The sequence below is a fragment of the Somniosus microcephalus genome, chromosome 7 (genome assembly GCF_052327205.1).
Source record: "Somniosus microcephalus isolate GS21.2 chromosome 7, FLI_Smic_1.0, whole genome shotgun sequence".
NCBI classification, from domain to species: Eukaryota; Metazoa; Chordata; class Chondrichthyes; order Squaliformes; family Somniosidae; genus Somniosus; species Somniosus microcephalus.
In genome coordinates, this window is record NC_140993.1 from 157,165,922 (window position 1) to 157,175,371 (window position 9,450).

The window sequence follows — 9,450 nt, forward strand, 5'->3', positions numbered from 1 at the left end:
TATGTACCTTTAAGAGAATAACTGGTCTCAGACTGCACTACCGGCAGTGACCACCCCTGTATAAAAGGCGCTAGTGAGCCTCTGTTGTTTTCAGTTTCACTATTGACTTCCATCAGTAAAGACGTGTTTTGTTCAACTCCTGCTGTCCGTGTCTCAATCATTCACGGACGTAATATCTGGGATATGTTAAACACTGGTCACACTGAAGCTCCCACAAACCCTTCATGTTCTGTTACAAGGGCAAGGCAGCAATGCCTCGAGGGCTGCAGGCGTGGCCAGAAAAACAATCTGTGCTTTGCACTCAGTCATGCACGCAAGGGCGCCCGTTTTCCAGTGCGCTCTCTGATCCAGCAGCTTTATTTCAAGCTGCTTGTATTTTTTTTTTTTTTATATACAGAAAAAAACACTTGTGTTGCGTCACAGGGGGTCCGTGGAATTTTTAAAAATGTATTTATTTTTAAACACAGGAGGGGTGTCTCAGAAGCAAAACGGTTGAGAATCCCAGCTCTAAAAAGGTCTTTTCCTCCCCCCACCCCTATTCTCAAAGACAGAGTTCCATAAGCTCAGCAGGTCTTCACTACTTTAGCCATTCTTCATATCAGTCTTGACTGTGCACCAACAGGCTATTTCACGATGGGGGAAATAAGGAAGTATCACACCCAAGCCTGATCCTATCCTCACCCAACATCCATAGATATGGACAGACATCACTAGATAGCTATCAGGAGTGGGAACCCTAGCTGATTTATATCTCCTCCATAGCCCAAGAAAACCAAGCCTAATTACAATACAGCCACCCCAACTAACTCAGCCCAGACTAAGTGTGAACCTAGGGCCAACCTGGTTTTCATAGTTTGGTGCTCACCAGATAGGTCCATTACCCACAGCCATAAGGACATACCACCTCATATCTTTATTTTGTAGAAGAACAAACTTGCATTTATATAGCACCTTTCCTGACTTCAGGACATCCCAAAGCATTTTACCCTCAGTGAATTATTTTCAAGTACAATCACTCTTGTGTACGCAAATGTGCACAGCAAGATTTTACAAACAGCGATGAGATGAATGACCAATTAATCTGTTTTTGGTGGTGTTGATTGAGGGATAAATGTTGTTTAGGACACCAGGAGAACTCCCCTGCTCTTCTTCGAATAGTGCCATGGCATATTTTACATCAACCTGAGAGTTCTTTGTTTCATCCAAAAGATGGCACCTCCAATAATTCAGTACTAAATTGAAGTGTCAGCCTAGATTATGTGCTCAAATCCTATTGGGAGTCTTGAACTCTCAACCTTCTGACTCAGGCTACGACTGAGCCAAGGCTGACACTTATGACTTGCAGAGTCTGGTTTCTAAACTACAATGATATTAACTTCATTAAAAACATACAGCACCAGGCACAATATATTTCAAGAAAAACTATAGTAAATAAAACACCTAGTAGTAAAACAACCTATTTATTTTGAAGAGGGTTTTAAACATAGGAAGGAAGTGACCCGACTATTCAAGTTAATCACTGTATTTATCTGCATTTTCCAGTGCAGTCTTCATGTGTGTACAGTGTCTACGCAGCAGGTTTTTTAAAAATACTAACCCTTGCTTTCTCACATTTCAAATAAATCTATGAAGGAAATAATGTCATTTATTTCTGTACCTGCAAGTCTAGGTCATTCGTTCCGATAGGAGTAAAGAAAGCAAGAACATACATATATCAGCATGACAACAACAGCAACAAGGCAAATCTTTGGGGCATTTAAAATGGTATAGTATGTTTTAAAATAAAGTCAAGGCCTGGAATTTTCAGCCACTTGTCTGAATTTGGAATAATTCTAGAGCAAATGTACACAGACAACACACCATCATGTTTAGTCAATCATGAATTATGTCAGTAATGAAAAAGTGGCAATTGATTTTACCTTTAAAGGGCAAGCACAGCACTGCTCAACAGTAAATTAGAACTGAAGAATTTTGTGTTCAAAATTAGGTTTTATTATGGAAAAAAACATTTGTTTCCTTGGTTTTGTAGTTTTCCCACATGACACACTGTCTGGTAGGTGTCAGCTGTGGCTCAGTTGGTGGCACTCTCGCCTGAGTCAGAAGGTTGTGGGTTCAAGTCCCACTCCAGGGACTGGAGCACAAAATCTAGGCCGACACTCCAGTGTAGTGCTGAGGGACTGCTGCACTGTCAAGAGTTGCCATCTTTCGAATGAGATGTTAAATCAATGGCCTCTCGGGTGAATGTAAAAGATCCCATGGCACTATTTCGAAGAATAGCAGGGGAGTGTTCCCCAGTGTCCTGACCAATGGTTATCCCTCAACCAACGCAGACTCTAAGAGGATGAAATGCTATATTAAAAGGAATAAAACAATAACTTGTTTTCATATAGCGCCTTTAACACAGTAACATGTCCCAAGGCACTTCACAGGAGTGTTAGAAGACAAAAACTTGAAACCGAGCCACACAAGAAGAAATTAGGGCAGGTGACCAAAAGCTTGGTCAAAGAGGTAGCTTTTAAGGAGCGTCATAAAGGAGGAAAGAGGTAGCGAGGTGGAGGGGTTTAGGGAGGGAGTTCCAGAGCTTGGGGCCTAGGCAGCTGAAGGCACGGCCACCGATGTTTGAGCGATTAGAATCAGGGAGGAGCGCAGATATCTCGGGAGGTTGCGGAGCTGAAGGAGATTACAAAAATAGGGAGGGGCGAGGCCATGGAGGGATTTGAAAACAAGGATGAGAATTTTGAAATCAATGCGTTGCTTAACCGGAAGCCAATGTAGGTCAGCAAGTACAGGGGTGATGGGTGAACGGGACTTGGTGCGAATTAGGACACAGGCAGCCAAGTTTCGGATGACCTCAAGTTTACGTAGGGTAGAACGTGGGAAGCCAGCCAGGAGTGCGTTGGAATAGTCAAGTCTAGAGGTAACAAAGGCATCGATGAAGGTTTCAGCAGATGAGCTGAGGTAGGGGCAGAGACTGGCGATGTTACAGAGGTGGAAATATGAAGAATTATTTTTAAAAGGATGTAGAGGGGAAATAAGAGTGCGTTAAGGATATTTAATAATTGTTGATGCAGCTTATCCCAGAAACAAGTCAAAACGAGCATGAATGAAAAGTGGAAGGATTAAGGGAGGAAGAAAGCTGTATAAAATTCTGAAATGTACAGAGAATAAAGAGATGGGGAAGGAGTGGAAAATCAAACAGAAGAGTGAAATATAGGAGCATAGGAATGATACAAGGGCTATGGTAGTGTCGTAGTTATGCAATTGGACTAGTAATCCAGAGAACACAAGTTCAAATCCTACCATTGCAGTTTAGGAATTTTAATTTAGTTTTTTTTAAATCTAAATATAAAAAAGGTGGTATCAGTAAAAGTGGCCAAAATGCTGTTGGACTGTCATAAAAACCAACTACTTCACTAATGTCCTTTAGGGAAAGAAATCTACCGCCCTTACCCAGTCAGGCCTATAGGTGACTCCAGTCCTGCATCAACGCAATTAGCTCTAAACTGGCCATTCAAACCACGTTCAAAAAGGTGACCCACCGCCACTTTCTCAGGGCAACTAGGGATGGGTAATAAATGCCAGCCTTGTCACATCGAGAATTTTTTTTTTTTTTTTTTATAAATAAAAAGGAACATAGGAACAGGAGTAGGCCATTCAGCCCCTTGAGCTTGTTCCACGATTTAGGCAATAGCTGATCTGTACCTCAACATCAAGGCTGAAGGATAACTTCCTAAATAATAACTGAAGGATAACTTCCTAAATAATAAATATAGCATGAAATATAAAAGGACAGTAACAAAGCATTCTTTAAAAAAAGGTACAAGAGAGGAGTACAGAGTGACACTGAACCATTTACCAGGGATAGTGGAGAGGTGGTGTCCGAGGACAGGGAACTGGCAGAATTAAATGATCGCGTTTTTGCCACTGAAAGGGATGGGATGGGGCAAAAGAGACATCCGAGTTGAGTATAATGGAGAGAGCGGATTGGAAAGCCTTCGGAAGGCACAGTAGAAACTTTTCTGAAGCTGAAGGTAAACAGGATCAAGGCTACAGCAAAATACTGCAGATGTTGGAAATGATTTCCTTTTAAAGCTGCTGATGGATTTATTGGAGGAGAATGTAAATCCCTTCACTGATATCTAACTGAATCTGGGTAACATCTCAGTGGATTGGAATGATATAACCCCATCTTTAGAGCAAGGGATGAACCTTCAAATTACAGACATGTCAGCTTCATGATTGTGGGGAAAAATGTTTTGATGAAGGATAGAATAAGGCATCATTCAAAAGGACTGTGTCAAAAGGGGCAAGTTGTATCGGACGAGTTTACAGATCTGGTAAATAAGGGTAGGTGTTACTATACCTGGAGTTCAGGAAGGCATTTGACATTGCTCCAAATGACAGAATAATTCACATGGAATAGATGGCAAAGTATTAGACTCGATTCATACGCGACTAAAAGGATGAACAAACAAATTTCAATTTATGTAGGGACCTCAAAGCGCTTCACAGCCAATAAAGTACTTTTTTGAAGTGTAAACACTCTTGTAATGTAAAAAAAAAATATGCACACAAGGTCCTACAAACATTGATGGGATAAATGACCAGATAATCTGATTTTGGTGGATAGATAAATGTTGGCTCAGACACCAAGAGGATTCCCCTGTTAATCATCAAAAAATGTGCCATGGAGTCTTTTACACCCACCCGAGAGCGCAGGTGGAGCTCGCTTAAACATCTCATTCAACAAATGACACCTCTGACAACTACTTGCATTTATATAGCAACTTTAATGTAGTAAAAATTCCCAAAATGCTTTGCAGATGCGTAATCAGATAAAATTGACACCGAGCCAAAAATGGAGACTTTGAACAAACTTTTGGCCACCTGTCCTACGAGGTAGGTTTTAAGGAGCGCCCGAAAGGAGGAGTAGTGCTTGAACCGGTGACCTTCTAACTCGGAGGCAAGAGTGCTACCTCTAAGCAGAGGCTGACACCTAGACAACAAAGGATGAAGTCAGAGTGGAAACTGGTCATCGGTGCAGTCCCACAGGGGTCAGTGCTGGAGCTACTGTTGTTCATAGGCAGAAGATGGAATATTGGCCAAGCTGTCTAAGTTTGTGGTTGACATAAAATTGGGTGCTAACCAATGTCCAATTAACCAAAGGGGTCTGGACAGGCTCAGTCAATTGGCAGATACGAGTTCAACACAGGTAATATAAAGTCATGAGATTGGGTAGACGCAAAAATATAGATTACAAATTAAACAGGAACATGACTGAGGCAACGGAGTAGAAAGTAGTTCAGGGAGGTTTGATGGATATGTCTTTGAAACCTTGAGTTCAGTGTTCACAGGTGATAAAGAAAGCAAATAAAATGTTGGGATATATAACTGAAGTTGGTGATGCAATTTTATTTGCCGTGTTAAGGTTACACCTTAAGTATGTGCTCGGTTTTGGTCCCCGTATTAGAGATGCAGAAAAGTGAAAGGGAGTTCAGAGGAGGCCTATGAGGCGTATTCCTAAACTTAAGAGGGATGAGTTATGAAGAAAGATTATCTGCCTTGGGGCTTCATTCTCTAAAGAGGGTGATGAAGGGAGTCTCTGATTTTCACAGGTATGGAGAATTCCAATACCGTAAAGTAATTCTGTTGGACACAGGATTTGAAGAGTAGGAAACACAGTTTAAAGTTTTGAAAGTTAGAAGAAAATAAGGCCATTTGTTTTAATAAGTGGGTGACAGAATTGTGGAACAGGATACCAGCAGGCCTAGTGAAAGTCATGGCTTTGAAAAAGGACTAGATTAGTTCCTATTAGATAATCCAGGGCTATTAGTGGATCATAGCAAACATAAAGCAGCTAGATGAACCAATGATCTTTCCTTGATCAAAACATGATTTGGGTCTTGATAATTGCACCTTTTAATGAGTTCTGCAGGATACCCCCTCACAGTTCAGCTGGTAATTACAGTCAATAGAGCCAAACAAGCCAGAAACAGCCCAAATTAACCAGTCTGTGCTGAATTAGCTCATCTTAACCAGGGGAGCAATAGGGCATTATAGCTACCCATATCATTTTTGGGGGAGCGGGGAAGAAAGGGAAAAAAACAAATATGGGTTTCTGGACACGTGTAAAATTCAGCAAATGCAAAATCAGAGTCAGCTATGGTGCCCTCTATGATCAAATAACCTGTCAAAACTGTCTAGACTGATAAGAGTGGGGACCTGGGTTGGGTACCGCAACATCGCTTGTACCAACAGAACGGTAACCCAGTAGTTTAGTATGTTCAGGAAAATAGTTTATTTCGCAATAGTAAGCAATGTTGATCATGCGCACAGATGAATGATTAATCCTGTGGCCAATTAAATATAATTGTGGACCCAAATGGATGTGGTGAGCCAGACCACGTTTGAGAAACTTTCCTCTTCTGTAACAGCGGAAAAATAGAACAAGATATTCTCCAAAATGCAGTGTACTATTAAAGAGAAAAGGGTTGTAATTTGCAATCATGGAGCGGGCAAGTTTTACAGAGGCCCGCAGGGTTTCGACAATGGATCCTTGGTGCTTTTCCACTTCTTGTTTGTGAACAGTAACCACCACACTGACGGGGGAATCGAGCTGAAGGCAAAAAAAAAATCCCGAAAAAACTCAGCCAACAAATAAGAGTGGTGCCTGGTATACATTAGGGAAAAGGAGAAAAAAAGTTTCACTCCGCAGAGTGCACATCAACCGAGAGGTGCTCGTGTAGCCTCAAAAAGAACCAGCGCAGCCGAATGAGGGGGATTGGCCGAGAAGCTGCCATTGGTCCCGGCCTTAATCGCCGTTTTATCTTTCAGGGTAACCCAAAGACCCGGCTCTGCCGCTACCAGTGGGTGAAAGAGGCACAGCACCATCCTTGGGAGTTGTAGTCCTGCGTCACCCTCCCATCCCACAGCGCGTACCGGAAGAAACCGTCCTATAAAACACCAACTCCCGAGAGACACTGCGAGGTTGACCGGCGCTTGCGCGTTGGGCCGCTCTCGGTGTTTATCATTACTGTTGATGAGCTGTTCAGCGAGCTCCAAGTGCAACCTACCTCAAGCCCCGAGAAAGCTTAGCCCCGCCCTTTCCCGAGCGCTGCCGCCGCCTATTGGCTTCAATCGCTGCTGATCGCGGCGTGCCAAGGCAGTGGCGGCTTTCCGATTGGTCGATGTCGCTGTCCATCAATGGCGCCGCTCGGATGCTTCCGTTGAAGTTCGGTGGAGAGCCAAAAGCAAAGCTCACATTTTAGCGAAATGTTTAACCCAATTAGAGAAAGCAGCGCCTTCCCGGCCTTTCCCGGCAGCAGCGCCAAACCAGCCCGACAATAAAATACACCGAGTAATATTGCAACAGCGAGGCCCCGATACATTTCATGTAAAACACACACACACAGACTTTAGTGGTCTCGGCGGAGAAGTTGCGGGGAGCCGGCTCTGAAGAGCCCCTGTCCGGGGGCGGCCGGGGAGGTTCCCGAGCCCCTCGCTCACATACGGAGAGGAGGCTGCGGGCCAGAAGCAGCGGCAGCAACAAGACCGGGCTCACAGAGCAGCAGCCCCCGCCCGCTGTCGGAACAGACCCACGCCGCCGTGTCGGCTCCCTCCGTCTCACCTGGAGTAATAAAAATAAAAAGCAGCCGGCCCGTCACGACGAGACCGAGAGCAAGGGCGGCCTACTCACCGGCTGAACGGGCTGGGGGGTCACCAAGAGCAGCGATTCACCAGCCTGACCTTCGCTTCTGAAGACGGGCTTTCCGAACTGTCCGCCATGTTGCTCCTTGTGTATTTAAATGGCAACCTCCCACAATTCGAGCGAGCGGAGCGGAGGGGGAGGGACAGAGAGAGGAGATGGGGGAGGGGGCGAGGGCCGGGCCACAACAACAGGTCAGCGCTCAGCCGCCTTCATCACCATCTCTGCCATCGCTTTACAAGTTTGTAAACAGTCCGCTCCCAGGACTGGTCAGAGCGCCGTGAAACCCCCTCACCTCACCTGGCGGCAAGGTGGCCGCGCTAATGGGCGATGTGTCCAAGTATTCGCCATCCTACACTTCCCTAAACACAACATTGTTGACACCATTCCTTTTAGTGGCCAAGGAGGCTATGTGCCTGTAACCACGGCGGATGGGACGATCTGCAGGATTAAATGTTATGTATTAGAGCAGCCCCAAGCTGCTTCTCGTGTCTGTTGTCTCTTCCTGAAGTGTGTAAAACAAAAAGTCCCAAAACGATTCACTGAGGAATAGTCAAAAAAGATTGACAACCAACCAAAGAAGGAGGTGTCAGGAGGGGTGTCTCAAAGTTTGGTCAAACAGGCGGGTTTTAAGGAGGAGTAGGCGGTGGCGGGGTTTAGGGAAGGCATTCCAGAGCACGGGGCCTAGGCAGCTGAAGGCACAGCTGCCAATGGTGGAAGGAAGTGAAAGTGGATGCTCAATAAGCCAGAGTCAGAGGAACGGGGAGTGTTTTGTAGGGCTGGAGAAGGTTACAGAGATAGGGAGTAACAAGGCCATGGAGGGATTTAAATAGGAGGATGATAATCTTGTGTATTATACAGTTACACTTAAGGGATTCTGATGTGTCTTTGGGAGTAAAAACTGTTTGTGTCCTATTAGGAGCAATGTACATTAGTACTGTGGACACAAATAGGTTTGCAAATATGTAACAAATTAAGAAATTCAGGCTTTAGAAACTTCTCACATTTTCAGTGCCAATATAAAAGGGGGAACATTCGTCAGACATATAACAACAACTTGCATTTATACAGTATCTTTAAAGTATAAAAATATCTCAAGGCACTTCAGAGATATTAGCAGACAAAATGGATGCCAAGTCAATGAAGAAATAGTAGGAGGGCAAACAGGTGGGCTTTAAAGATCTTAAAGGAGGAAATGGAGGTGGAGAGGTTTAGGGAGGGAATTCCAGAATGTAGGTTGAGATAGTTGTAGGCATGATCGCCAATTTTGGGATAAAGAGCAGGTGATGTACAAGAGGCCAAGGTAAGAGGAATGCCATGTTCTTGTAGACTTGAGAAGGTTACAGAAATAGGGAGGGGTGAGGCCATAAAGGGATTTACTCACAAGGATAAGACTTTTAAAGTGGAGGAATTGGGGGACCGAGAGCCAATGTAGGTCAGCAAGGACAGGGGTGATTGATGAGCAGGAATACAGCTAAAAGTAATATTTACAAACACAGAACATTGAAAAGAGTCAATGGTAATAGCATTTAGGAAAGGAAGAATCTCAGTGAGATATCTGATAACAGGAGTAGCAATCAAAAGTGCAGACTCATGCAGTGTTTTCCCCCATAGCCAAGAGAATAATATATATTCTAAATGGTCAATATAGGTGCTTATGTGGGGTAATGTGACAAGTTGTTCGGAAGGAATATATTATGTTAAGAATCAGAGCAGGTAGTAGATGGAAATAGAATTGGAATATG

General features: G+C 43.9%; 1 protein-coding gene across 11 annotated transcripts in view; it reads right to left on the reverse strand.

Annotated features, from left to right (window-relative positions):
- Positions 1 to 8,203, reverse strand: part of ncoa2 (nuclear receptor coactivator 2) — a 375,715-nt gene extending 367,512 nt beyond the window's left edge. For 4 of the 11 annotated variants that reach the window (XM_085993140.1, XM_085993133.1, XM_085993136.1 and 1 more), the window contains exon 1: positions 7,697 to 8,203. The gene's annotated coding sequence lies outside the window, so the exon portion shown is untranslated. The remainder of the gene's footprint in view (positions 1 to 7,696) is intronic. The other 7 variants (XM_085993134.1, XM_085993132.1, XM_085993129.1 and 4 more) reach the window with 3 other exon arrangements.
- Positions 8,204 to 9,450: the final 1,247 nt, after the last annotated feature.